Source organism: Vicia villosa, linkage group LG5 (genome assembly GCF_029867415.1).
Source record: "Vicia villosa cultivar HV-30 ecotype Madison, WI linkage group LG5, Vvil1.0, whole genome shotgun sequence".
Lineage (NCBI taxonomy): Eukaryota > Viridiplantae > Streptophyta > Magnoliopsida > Fabales > Fabaceae > Vicia > Vicia villosa.
In genome coordinates this window covers 167,951,550-167,964,679 of record NC_081184.1, presented here as the reverse complement: position 1 = coordinate 167,964,679, position 13,130 = coordinate 167,951,550, and positions in this window count along the sequence as shown.

The following is a 13,130-nucleotide window of genomic DNA, read 5'->3' as shown; positions in this document are numbered from 1 at the left end:
AGATCTCCCCAAATGTTACTTCGCCTACCGTTACTATCACCCCGAATACTGACGCACATGGTAAAGGACTGCTGCCTGAACCTGAAACTGTCACTAGAAATGCGCCTTCCGAAGAAACAAATGAGTTCCTGAAATACATCCGCAAGAGTGATTATGATATTGTTGAACAAATGGGGCATACTCCTTCCAAAATCTCTATGCTGTCGCTCCTAAGTTGTTCAAAGACCCATGCCAAGGCTATGATGAAATTTCTAGAGGCTGCCCATGTGCCACAAGAGATTTCTGTCACTCAACTCGAGAACTGTATTGCGAACTTAACAACTGATAACTACCTTGGGTTTTCTGATGCTGATTTAAGTCCTAGTGGAAGGAATCATAACAAGGCACTGCATATCTCCATCGAATGTGGTGGTACTACCCTGGCTCATGTACTAGTTGATGATGGCTCGTCTCTGAATGTGTTACCCAAGGTGGTATTGGACAGACTCAAGGTCGATGGAATTGAGCTGAAATCTAGTAATGTGATAGTCAAGGCTTATGATGGCACTATGAGTACTGTGTATGGCGAAGTAGAGCTCCCCATCAGAGTAGGCGCCCAAACTTTTAGTACTGTGTTCTATGTGATGGATATTCGCCCCGCCTATTCCTGTCTACTTGGGCGTCCCTGGATACATAAAGCAAATGCCGTGACTTCAACTCTCCATCAGAAGTTGAGATACCCAATGGAAGGCAAGATTGTCACTGTGCATGGTGAAGATGAATATTTGGTAAGTTTCGTAGATGAGACCAAGTATCTTGAGTTCACTGGAGAGGCATTTGAATCACCCCGCATAGCACATGAATGGAAGCTTGAACCAGTTCCAGAAACTAAATATGTCTACACTCCTCCTAAAATTCCTGGAGATGTTCCTACGATGGCTTCCCTGAAAGACGCTAGGGCTGTGGTAGAAGAAGGTGGCTGCACCATCTGGGGGCAATTACCTGACATTCCATATAAATCCAACAAATGGGGTTTAGGCTGCACTGCTAAGGATCAGAAGGGAACACCACCTCCTCGTACAGAAGACTTGAAACATCACTTCGTCAGCAAGGGAGTTAATGCCATTGAAGAAGACGAAGATAATCACAACCTGGACAAATGGATCTCCCCTACATCAGACAAAGGGCTGAACAACTGGAAGACCGGGGACATTGTTTCTATCTCCTATAGTCAGGAGTAATTGCCGTTCTTAGTTTATTTCCTGCTTTTCTTTTATTTCCAGTTTAATTCTTGTATTTCAATAAAGACAATAAAACGCTAAAGCCATGTGTCCCGCCCGAGGCACAATGGTCCATTTGTTAGGGCTTGTCATTTCATAAGCATATTTTCATTCAATAAAGCATTGGACGTTTCGTATTCAAATTGTGTGTTTGCTTTTATTTTTTCTTTTATTATTTCTTTTATTTTTTATAGCTATGCGTTCTCACACACACCCACATAATGCACTGCAGATCCACATCCACGCTGGATCCTGTTGATAACGATTCTGCTATTGCTAAATATGACTTTGAAAATCCGATCTATCAAGCTGAGGATGAAGGTGAGGAAGGTTGTGAAGTGCCTAGAGAACTTGCCCGTTTATTAGAGCAAGAAGAAAAGACTATACAACCGCACGAAGAGCCAATTGAAGTTGTGAACATAGGTACCGATGAAGAAAAGAAAGAAATCAAGATAGGGGCTGAATTAGAGGATGCTGTCAAGCAAAGGTTGATTCAGATGTTACGAGACAATGTTGAGATCTTCGCTTGGTCATACGAAGACATGCCTGGGCTCGATACTGATATTGTGGTTCATCGTTTACCTATCAAAGAGAATAGTCCTCCAGTTAAACAGAAGTTACGAAGAAGCAGACCAGACATGGCTCAGAAAATCAAAGAAGAGGTCGAAAAACAATTCAATGCTGGGTTCCTGAAAGTAGTGAGTTATCCGCCATGGATCGCCAATATAGTGCCCGTACCGAAGAAAGATGGAAAAGTCAGAATGTGTGTAGACTATAGAGATTTGAATCGAGCAAGTCCTAAAGATGATTTCCCATTACCACATATTGACATCCTGGTTGATAGTACTGCACAATGCAAGGTTTTTTCTTTTATGGATGGTTTCTCAGGTTACAATCAGATTAAGATGGCACCCGAAGACATGGAAAAGACGACTTTCACTACGCCTTGGGGCACTTTCTGTTACAAAGTCATGCCATTTGGGTTGAAGAATGCTGGGGCAACCTACCAACGTGCAATGGTAGCCTTATTCCACGACATGATCCACAAAGAAATAGAGGTCTATGTTGATGATATGATTGCAAAGTCCAATACTGAAGAAGAACATCTGGTCCATTTACAGAAGTTGTTTGATAGGTTGAAGAAGTACAAGTTGAGATTGAATCCAAACAAGTGCACCTTTGGCGTAAGGTCTGGTAAGCTGCTGGGTTTTGTTGTTAGTAGCAAAGGTATCGAAGTTGATCCTGCAAAAGTGAAAGCCATACAAGAAATGCCCGCTCCACGAAACGAGAAAGAAGTTAGAGGATTCCTGGGTCGACTAAATTACATTGCTAGATTTATCTCCCATCTGACCGCTACTTGTGAGCCAATCTTCAAATTACTAAAGAAAGATCAAGTAGTGAAATGGAACGACCAATGTCAAGAAGCCTTTGACAAAATAAAGAAGTACCTGCAAGAACCTCCGACCATGATACCACCTGCAGAAGGAAGACCTCTAATTATGTACTTAACAGTGTTAGAGAACTCAATGGGGTGCGTACTGGGGCAACATGACGAGTCTGGTCGAAAAGAGCATGCAATATACTACCTTAGCAAAAAGTTTACCGACTGTGAAACAAGATACTCACTGCTCGAGAAAACTTGCTGTGCTCTGGCTTGGGCTGCTCGCCGACTAAGACAGTATATGTTGAACCATACCACCTTGTTGATTTCCCGAATGGATCCCATCAAGTATGTATTCGAGAAACCTGCTCTCTCTGGACGAATAGCAAGATGGCAAATGATACTAACAGAGTATGACATCCAATACACAACACAGAAGGCAATCAAAGGTAGTGTGGTAGCAGATCATTTGGCGCAACAAGCGGTAGATGACTACCAATCGATGAATTTTGAATTTCCAGATGAAGATGTGATGCTTGTTACTGACTATAAGCAACCTGGCCCGGATGAAGGACCTGAACCAGGATCCCGATGGACTATGGTTTTCGATGGAGCTTCGAATGCACTTGGTAATGGCATTGGCGCTATAATTGTCTCTCCTGCTGGTGGACACACCCCATTCACCGCAAGATTATGTTTCGACTGCACCAACAATATGGCTGAGTATGAAGCGTGTATCTTGGGGCTCAGAGCTGCTATCGATTTAAGGATCAAATTCTTGGAAGTGTATGGGGATTCAGCCCTAGTAATCAGTCAAATCAGAGGGGAATGGGATACAAAACATCCTAATCTCATACCCTATAAGGAGTTTGTACTATCTCTAATTCCATATTTTGAAGAGATTACCTTCGAACATATTCCCCGAGAAGAGAATCAGCTGGCCGATGCGTTAGCTACTATGTCATCTATGTTCAAAGTCAATTGGGACAATGAGGCTCCTATAGTTATCATTGAAAAACACGACGAACCCGCATATTGTTATGAGATAGTTGACGACGAGGCTGAAGAGAAACCATGGTTTTACGAAGTAAAAAGGTACCTCGAGACTCAAGAATACCCTGAAGGGGCATCCATTAATGACAAGAAGTTCTTAAGAAGATTCGCATCCAAATTCTTTCTGAGCAATGGGACTTTATACAAGCGCAACCATGATTCAACCCTGCTTCGTTGTGTGAACAAGAAAGAAGCTGAAAAGATCATGGAAGACATGCATGATGGTACTTTTGGGACCCACTCTAGTGGACATACTATGGCCAAGAAGATTCTAAGAGCAGGGTACTACTGGTCTACTATGGAAACTGACTGTCACCACCATTCAAGAACTTGTCACAAGTGCCAGATATACGCCGACAAAGTACATGTGCCTCCGGTTCCTCTGAACGTACTAACTGCTCCTTGGCCTTTTGCAATGTGGGGCATTGATATGATTGGAGAAATTAAGCCTACTGCTTCCAATGGACATCGTTTCATTCTGGTAGCCATCGACTATTTCACTAAATGGGTAGAAGCTGCTTCATTTGCCTCCGTAACCAAAAATGTGGTGGCTCGATTCATTAAACACAATCTCATCTGTCGGTATGGCATTCCCGAAAGAATCATCACTGATAATGGTACCAATCTGAACAACAAGATGATTACTGAGCTCTGCACACAATTCAACATCAAACATCACAATTCTTCGCCTTATAGACCAAAAATGAATGGCGCTGTGGAGGCCGCCAACAAAAATATTAAGAAGATTGTGCAGAAAATGACTGTAACTTACAAGGATTGGCATGAAATGTTACCATTTGCTCTTCATGGTTACCGTACCTCCGCACGTACATCAACTGGGGCAACCCCGTTCTCATTAGTCTATGGTATGGAAGCTGTATTACCAATTGAAGTTCAAATACCGTCATTAAGGATCATGAAAGAAGCAGAGCTAGATGAAGATGAATGGATCCAGACTCGACTAGATCAGGTAAACTTGATTGACGAAAAGAGGCTCGCGGCTGTTTGTCATGGACAACTGTATCAGAAACGTATGATCAAGGCGTTTAACAAAAGAGTCAAACAACAAGTTTATCGAGTTGGTGACTTGGTCATAAAGAGAATCATTCTGCCACAAGGTGATCCTAGGGGCAAGTGGACTCCCACCTATGAAGGACCATTCGTCATCAAGAAAATCTTCTCTGGAGGAGCAATGATACTCACTACTATGGATGGAGAGGACTTCCCGCAACCTGTGAACGCAGACATAGTCAAAAAATACTACGCATAACATGACCCGCTAGGTCGACGTGCCTAGGCAAAAGTAAGGGCATCCCGGCAAACCAAAAGGGTTTGGGCAAAAATTAGGGATATATATATAAAAAATGTGTACACCCGTCAAGTTGAAAACCCAAAAGGGCGACTTGGGCAAAAAAGGGTATCCTGCTAGACTGAAAACCTGAAAGGGCGGTCTAGGCAAAAGTTAAGGATTAAGCGTACGACTATGTCTCGTTCATATCATCCATCAATCAGACGCATCTACAACAACAAGTTCAAAGGGCTCAGATCAACTCAGTCATCTTTCTCCGACAAGCATGGGATGAGATGCTCGAAGACATAATAGCAATAGCAGAGTGGAAACTCAATAGGATTGTTTTTACATAGCTACTTTTTCTTTTGTCTTTTGTACCTTTTCAGAAACACACAATATGTTTTATCTTGCCTATTTATGGCTCTTTTCAATACAATTTGCTTCTTTCTTTCAAATTCATTTTCTTGTTGTCTTTTCGAATACGCAAACGTCCGATGATAATTTTTGAATGAACATATGCATATGAATGAGATTATCATTTATTTTCTTCCATAAGAATATCAATTAGATTGTTAGTAGGAAAGGCAAAGAGACAATGTCCGAGGTAGTCAAAGAATCCTCCTGCAAATCAATTGACATGGATGTATCCCCACAGAGCAATCATTAAGAAGATGTCTTCCAACAACAAAGGCATGGCTCCCCAGCACGGTTTACATCCCTATTTTCTCTGTACCCCAATCAGGGAATATCAAGTTACTGATCATCCCCCAAGCAGAAATCATAAATCCCCAGCTGAGCACCTTTCAAGACGAAATCAAACATCAAGATTAAACATCTGAAGATTTATTTTCTCGACAACATAAATCATATTCGCATACCATATGACACAAACATATTCATACATCGCATACATCGCTGCATAACAAATCCATAACATGCAAAGTTTCTCATTTATTTTGAGATACTCATAACATAAAACACATGCATCATGACATAAGAAAACTAACCTCTACTTTTCAGGGTATTACTATCTCTATTTGCAAAAGAGTTAAGTCGACACCTTTGACGGTTCCTTAACAATCTATTCTCAAGTATTAAGTCGACACCTTTGACGGTTCCTTAATACATCAAGAGTTAAGTCGACGCCTTTGACGGTTCCTTAACAACACAATTCAGATATAAGTCGACACCTTTGACGGTTCCTTATACAATCTATCTGCATATCTGAGTCGATACCTTTGACGGTGCCTCAATGATATGCTTCAAAGTTAAGTCGACACCTTTGACGGTTCCTTAACAACACACCTCAGATATAAGTCGACACCTTTGACGGTTCCTTATACAACCTACCAGCATATTTGAGTCGATACCTTTGACGGTGCCTCAACAATATGCTTCAAAATTGAGTCGATACCTTTGACGGTTCCTCAACATTCAAAAAAAGGGAAGACAACAAAAGCAGAAATTTTGCAACAATCCATACTCCAACAACTATCCGATGGCATCTACAAGCCCATCCCCGACAAAAGTCCCTGCTTCAAATAGGGCAAATTTCTTGGTATTCTAGTGTTCAATCATCTTCCACCTTCAGATACCGACTGGCATACAGACCACTCTACATCTTCAGGTTTAAGATAATTGAACAGGGGCAGCTGTCATACCCCAAAATTTGCCCATGTTATTTTTCACACATAAAATCAGAACAAAAGACAAAGCTCCAAAACACACTCTCCTATACAAAAGCTCTGAACTAGGGTTTGATTAATTCGATGGAAAATCATTGAATCAATGGCTCAAGGTGGTTCCATAGGGTCACTAACATCCCAAAGTATCTCCATATAAAGTTTCAAGTCAAACAGAGCAAATTTAGTCCCTCAAATCCTGATTAGGTCAACAGTCGACTCTCAAGGGCAAAACAGTCATTTCAAGTCAATATATAGTCAAAACTCAAGATATTTGGTCAACAACATCCTCATAACCCTAAAATCATCATTTGATCGAGGGTTGATCATGATGATGCAAGGAAAGATCAGAGAAGTCAAAAGTCAAAAGTTACTATTTTGGGCATGAACTGAAAAAGTCAACCAAACTTTGAAAATTCGCCAAATATTCATACTTCATCAGAAAAATTTCCACCAAAGCTCATGTTGAAGGGAATTCATTCCTCTATCCAATTGTCCAAGAATTAGAGCCCATAGATCAATGGTTCAAGAGATATGGCTTCATACATTACAGGTCCTCTTCAAAAGTCAACAAAAAGACACTTTCTTCAAAAGGTCATAAAATGAGAATGAAAAATGATTTTGACATGGAACCAAAGACATTGGTTAGAGGACTCTCTAAGGTTTCCAAAAAGTCCAAGAACACCCCCATACCTCAAAAGTTGAGGGAGATATACCTTGTCAAAGTTGGCTAAATTTTGAAGAAGAAATGTGAACAAAAGAGCTTCAAAATGAATTTTCTTGCAAAGAGGCCCAATATGTTTTGGCCCAAGCTTGTTCCCCAAGTCATCTAGAAGCTCTAATTAGAAGGCCACGAAATTTTGATTAAAATTTGATTTTTATATGAATTAACATTCAATTAAATCATGATTTAATCAAATATTTAGAAGGAAAATTGAAAAGATTCAATTTATCTTTAATTTCAATCAATCCAATCCACAAATATATCCTGTAATCATCATAAATTCGTGCACAAAAAGATTGGTAAAAGAAGATTGAAATTGAGCCATAATCAAGGAAAATTTCTTCATAATTTCAATCAAATTTCCATCACATTGAATTCTTGATTCAAAGAGATTTCCTTCATTTTTATTTAACCTAATCAATCTCATATATATACTGACCAAGACCAAACCCTTGAGGACAAGATTTTTGCAGTCAGAAAACTCAAACTCGAGCTCTAAAAAACTCAAAGAAATCCAATTCGGTTTCTTGCTTACAGAGAGATTCAAGAGTTTTTAAAGATTCAAAAAGCTTCCTGAGGCATCAAGGAAGCTTTCCCGATCAGTTACAAGGCCCAGAACCTCAAGAACGCGCGAGCATCCCACTCGGTTTGTCACTTCTAAACTTGAATCGATTTGCATCATACATACATTGTCATTCAAAATTAATTGCATATTCGTGTTTATTATCATCTAATGATTGTTTCTGGAAAGTTTGGTGAGTTTTAAACGTGAGAATCCGGATCCGCCATGTTAGGGTTCTTACCTTGAATTTGGGGGTTTTCGTTTGAGGAATTTTTAGGCCACAAAGCAGGTACCCACGCATTCGTATGAACGAGACGGATTGATTAGTGGCATCGCGCCAAATTTCTGTATGCGTTTGCATGTATTCGCTATTTCGCAGGTATGGAAGATGGAGTTTTTTACAACGCCATTGCCAATAAGCGCTGTAAAAAGCGCGCTGCTGAAAATCCAAGGTTGAAGACGACCTCGTGTCGTCGTGTGATTGGCCCATTCAAATGGGACGCGCGCGCATCTTTTAAGTGGAACAGCTGGATCCTGTGCATTACGATGCACACGCTATCATGTTCTCTCTCGTTCCTGGCCTTACGATCTCCTTAATTCCAGATCCAACGTGCATCAACCTGCGAGTCCATCATGCCCCACAGGCGAGCGCTACACTGAATCAAAAGTTAAGTATTTTGTAATTTTTTTTATTTTTAATTACACAACCTAGTTTTGATTTTTATTTATACTTATACATATATATATATATATATATATATATATATTAATTTCAATATCTTTTTTTTTTCTTATTAATAATAGTAAATTATTTATTTGTTTTAAGAACTTTTTTTATATATGATAAATATTTATTTTACATGCTTATTTATTTATTTATAAATGTAATTATTTATATATTCATTTAATTTATTTTATCTTTAAATCATTAAAAATAATAATTATTTTATTTTAATTCCAAAAAATTCCAAAAAAATTATTTTTTTACTCAATTTAGTCTTTTGCCTCGATTTAATTAATTAGGTCGCAAGACCAATAATTAATTAAATCGATTTACCATTATATTCCATTTGAATCTTAACCAGGATTGATAATACACTGAAAATATTTCTTTGTGCCTTTTTCATGCCTTTCAGGGTTATCAACATGGTTCACTCCGATAACACGCCCGATCAAAATACAAAAGCTAAGTATTTTATTTATTCGATGTCTATTCTGTTTCCTTTTTAATTTTAGGGTTTGTCCTTATATTTCTGAACTGTGCATACATTCACTCCCTCTCTTTCTGCCTTGTCTTTTCAGGGTTACCCCCGAGGTTTCCTCCGACTCTAACCAACCATATCAGATCAAATCCAAATCAAAGCTAAGTATTATTTATCATTCATTATTAATTTATTTATCTTTTATTTTATTAAGGTTAACCTCATTTGCCTCCGAACCGATAATGCACTCACCCCTCTGTTTATTCTTTCTTTTCCAATTTTCAGGGTTTGTCAACTGCCAAAGCTACAAGTATTGGTAACCCTAAACCCTATTTACAAATTATTACTTGTGTTAAACCTTTTGCCTTTTATTTTTATATCCCGCTGGTTTCAATTCCCCTCTCCTCCGCTGGTTACAATTTCCCTTCCCCATTATTATTGTTATATTATTGTGTGGTTAGTAATTCTAGGGAGTGCAAGCCTGTTAATTGAATTAGAATCACGTAATTTTATAAGATAACATAACTGAACATAATCACGTGATTGGTGCACACACGCACACTTTTTGGGTAACCCTCTCTGTTGCCTTGTTGCCTGTTGCCTTGTTGCCTGTTGCCTTTGTGTTTTTGCAGAATAAGCCACGTCCCTCGAATACGAGGATACCTCAGCCATGTTGCCTCGATAAATAAAGGTCATGTGACCCTAATGATGCTGCCTTCGATACACTAACATGACCTCGACCCTCGGATGTTGCCTACGGAAAAGGCTGAGGTATCTTCTGGCTGCCTACGAAAAGGCTTATTCTGATCCTTGCCTTAGACTACCTGCCCTTCTATGGCATGGGACAGTCTTATGGCAAAGGATATTTCGATGACCCTTAAACCTCCAAATGAAAGGCTTCCTGCCCTCTTATGGCAAGGATAGACCCTTTCGCTCTGAAAGGCTGAAAGAACAGATTTCTCAAATATAAGGTAAATTGCTCTTAAATTGCTTTGCCTTGCTCTAAATATTTTCAAATATTCTTTCTCAAAATTTTTCAAAAGGGCAACGCTTATTCACAAGCTAAAGTCCATATCTTCTTCTTCTACCTTTCTGAAACAAAAAGAGCAAAGCAAGTTAAGAGCCCATGGATAACCATGGATGCAAAGGGTGCCTTACACCTTCCCTTTGCATAATTACCCCCCGAACCCTATTTTATTTAAAAGGTTTTTCCTGTTCTTTTAGCCTTTCTAATTAATTTGGATAAAATAAAAGTCGGTGGCGACTCTTGCTTACCGCGACATTTCGATCGATAAAAAGTCAGTTCACCGTATTACACTTACGATTATACCTCTTGTTTTGCAGAGTTCCATTAATCATCTTTCAAACTTTGAGTTATAAAGCATACTTGTAAAACACTAAGATTTCACCTTTTGGACCCAATTTTTCTTGGGTCCATGTGCTAGTTTTTCCAGAAGGTCTAGGGTTATCACCTTTAGAAATTTTCAATTTGTCCAAACAAAAAGGCTATAAATGTCCAAATCTCTTACAGTGTGTGCATTTATAAACTAGACGATTCTTTTTCTTGTGATCTACGCCTTTAAAAGGTTTTCTATCCTTTTTGAATTCTAGTCCATTCTTTTTTATGTAAGACTTTTGAATTGATAGAATCAAGTAAAGATTTTGTTTCCTTTGGATAAACTTACCTAGGGTTTCATTCAATTCATTTACTCCCTTTTTCAAAAAGACCCAAGTCTCACGGGATTTATCTGAGTTTTTAATTTAGTTATTTCTAAATTAAGTGATGTATTGCTTTCTTCAAGAAAGCCTAAATACCCTTTTAGGTATAAGTAGCGTTTTCTAAGTATATTATTTTCTTTAACCAACTCATAACTAATTTTAAACAATTGCTTATAAGATTGTTTAATCACCTCAACATCATCTTCCTCGTATGATGCCTTTAAGTAAACTTCATATTCTTCATTGAAAGAAGATTCTTTTATGGTTCTCCCCGAGGTTAATGTTTCTTCTCCTTTTCTTCTTTAGAATATTCCAGTTGAAGTTACTTATTCTTCATAGTTTCTTACACATGCACGAGGTTCCTTTATTTGATGTTGGACCTTCCAAAAATCATTTAACTATTGAGTAAGTTCTTTCAAAAGATATCATCAAAGTTGTATAATAGAAGTTTGATGAAGTTGATGATTCTTCATTTCCTAAGATTGTAACTTCATCTTAAAGTAATTGAACTAGCTCATTCAATTTCTTTATAATCTCCTTTTCTTTTGATTTTTCTTGAAATTCATGAAGGCTCTCGTCTTTTGATTTAAATATTGAATTCAATTTCCAATTCTTCTTCTTCTACTCGTGTGTTCATCTCTTCCTGCTCGATTCTTGGAGAAACTCCATATATAATTTTAAGAGTATCCCACATTTTCTTAGTGATTTTGCAATTATGAACATAAAAGAATTTGGTGTCATCTAGAGACATTACTAAAAACTCTTTGTATTGAAATTTATTCCAAAATTTCTTGTTTCTTCTTTGGTCCAAAGGGACACGGGTTTATCTATTACTTTATCATCTACTTGATGAGTAGGGATAAACAAACTATTGATTAATGTTTCCTAAAATTCATAATTGATAATTTGAAGATAAAATAATTTGGTGTCATCTAGAGACATTACTAAAAACTCTTTGTATTGAAATTTATTCCAAAATTTCTTGTTTCTTCTTTGGTCAAAGGGACACGGGTTTATCTATTACTTTATCATCTACTTGATGAGTAGTGATAAACAAACTATTGATTAATGTTTCCTATAATTCATAATTGATACTTTGAAGAAAATTTTAAAAGGTGGAGATGTGTTTAGAAAAGATCCCCTTTAAGGTGTTGGAAGTCATTTTCCTTTTTAGACAATTAGTCCTTAAAGAAGAGTTAGGCTCTGATGCCATTTGTTGGACATGTGAATTCATACACAAGAGGGGGTGAATTGTATGTTTCTAAAAAACTTGAGTTTTAAAAAATTGGATTAATTTTAAAGTTTAAAAAATAGAAAATTTTGAAAGTAAGCCGCGGAAAATAAAATTTAGAAGATAAAGTGCGAAAATTAGAAGTTTATGGGAAGAGAGAAGACACCAAGAATTTTACAGGTTTAGTAAAAAATGACTTAGTCCTTTCTCCAAGATTTGATCTTGAGAGTGTCCAATAAACTTAAGAGCTTTTAGTAGGTTCAACCCTCGAACCCCTTTATACAAGGAAAATGACGTTTTTGGCTAACTTCCAACCAAACAACAAACAAGGATATAAGCGGTGAGTCTTCCGTCTAAACAATGTATCGAAGCGGTTAATCCTTTTTCCACAAGAAATTCAGAGCAACTAGTCTTCAAGCTTCAAACCAAGATTTTACACGGGCTGGTCTTGAACCTAAGAGAGCTTTTAACACCACACTGAGCTCGCGAACTGAAACGTGGTTTTATACCGGTCTAACTAAGAATCTAGGAGATTTTAATAACAGGACGATATCCAACCTTAATAAGCTTTTAACATTGGGTTGAATTTGAACTGAATAAAGACTTTTACACAGGGACTTAATAACTAAATCCACAAAAACCAATCCTTTGATAAATTTAGCTTAAAACCCAAATAAACAATCCCTGAATGGATGAATTATTCAACCAAGGTAAAACAAACTCCATTGATGAACTTACAAATTTACCCTTCTATAATTACAACTGCCTCACTAAACTTTAGTGAGAGAAAGTAAAAATAAGATTTTTAGATAGAGAGAGTCGGGAGTGAGAGCTCATATTTTTGGATATGAAAAAAATGGGAAGGGACCTCTATTTATAGGTTAAAGTTTGGCACAAATAAAAAAAATTGGAGCCATAATTGACGTGTCATTCGATTGGCATCATGCACCAACCGATTGGATGACCTACAGTTAATCGACTAAAACACTTTAAAAGGCAAGAAAAGATATATAGTAGTTTCCTATC